Source organism: Suricata suricatta, chromosome 3 (genome assembly GCF_006229205.1).
Source record: "Suricata suricatta isolate VVHF042 chromosome 3, meerkat_22Aug2017_6uvM2_HiC, whole genome shotgun sequence".
NCBI classification, from domain to species: domain Eukaryota; kingdom Metazoa; phylum Chordata; class Mammalia; order Carnivora; family Herpestidae; genus Suricata; species Suricata suricatta.
Genome location: NC_043702.1, coordinates 110,461,907 through 110,463,280, shown reverse-complemented (window position 1 = coordinate 110,463,280; position 1,374 = coordinate 110,461,907). Strand labels below are relative to the sequence as shown.

At 48.8% G+C, this 1,374-nt stretch overlaps 1 pseudogene; it reads right to left on the bottom strand.

Annotated features, from left to right (window-relative positions):
• Positions 1-477: 477 nt before the first annotated feature.
• On the bottom strand, positions 478-802 carry LOC115286594 (annotated as a pseudogene).
• Between the last annotated feature and the right edge of the window lie 572 nt (positions 803-1,374).

The window sequence follows — 1,374 nt, the reverse complement described above, 5'->3', positions numbered from 1 at the left end:
GGGTCGTGGGTCCCTGGCGGTGCCTGGAACTATTATCTGACCTGCAATAAAATGGCCGCTGGTGCTTTTCAAATGGCGCGGGTCATTCCAGGTTTGCAGGTGGGGGTTGTCAGTGCTCGCAGCTCTCCACAGCAAAGTGGCCGCTCAGTTGCCTTCCCATGGCAGCTCTTACAGTCATGATCTTTTGGAACCCAAAGTGCCAATGGAGAAGAAACCCAAGATGTCTATCAGCCTTCTCAGATCTGTGGTTTGGGGCAAGTTGGTCTGCATTTAATACTGAGTCAAAAGAAGGAAAAGCTGTTTTTCCCAAAAAATCCACCCTCCCCCCCCCCTTTTTTTGTGTGAACACATTTCAGAATTTTAAGTAAACAGTTGCTGTGGCTGTTAGCCCCAGATCCATCCACCAGGAAGTGTGGTCCTCATTTGAAATGCCATCCAGTTCTCAAGGGGAACATCATCCTGGGGTCTGCCCTGTAATTACTGCAGAGCTCCAATCTGTTTTAGCCACCTCAGCAGCTCCCCACTCTGATGCATTTCCACTAAGTCCGTGCATCCGCCGATGCAGTCTTTACCGATAAAGACCCAAGGTACTGTTCTGGCTCCTGTGAGCTATTCCAAATAATCTTGAATCTTGCCAGTGTCACTGGTGGCTGTGATATCGACAAATTCCAAAAGCCCTTGTTTGAAGGGCAATTGGCTGAGGAGCTCTTGGGTCCGTCCTCCTGCAGTAGGGGCAGGAGGGCTTGATGAACACAACCACCTTCCTGGGCTGGATTCTGCAGCTCACAAACTCTTCGGCCATGCTGACACGCTGCCGCCTCCTGGGGAGGAATCCTCAATGGCAGGTATTGCTCTGAGTGTAAACCCGAAACTTTCCTGGAGATTTAAAACACTCCAGGACTCGCAGATGGGCTCAAAGTGCAAGGCCCAACATTAACTAGAAAAAAATAGTCACGGCTCAAAGATATGCAGAGCAAATATGCCTCAGTTTGCTATGATTAAAGTGAAAAAATGTTGTGTGTTTCTTACCACAGTTTAGAAACCTCAAGGTTGCAATGGCTTGTGGGCATCAGATGTCCCGTTTCCTTTGTAAACCTCCATGTACTTTGTAGCCTCATGAAGGCCAGTGTGGTGCTGTGAGTTTTGGGGAAGGACTCTTCTGGCTGCAGGGGCCAGACACCTGTGGGCCCAGGAGTGACTCACCCAGGAGGGGAAGGCAATGCTCATAGTTGCAAGGGAGCCCAGATTTCTGGTTCATGTAAGAAACTTCTAAAAGGAATTTTAAGCTTTAATTCATGTTGCTTTGCATCAGACTAGCCAATGTCCTCCTTGCTAGCGAGACTCCACAGAAGTTAATCACAACAAGCTGCAATG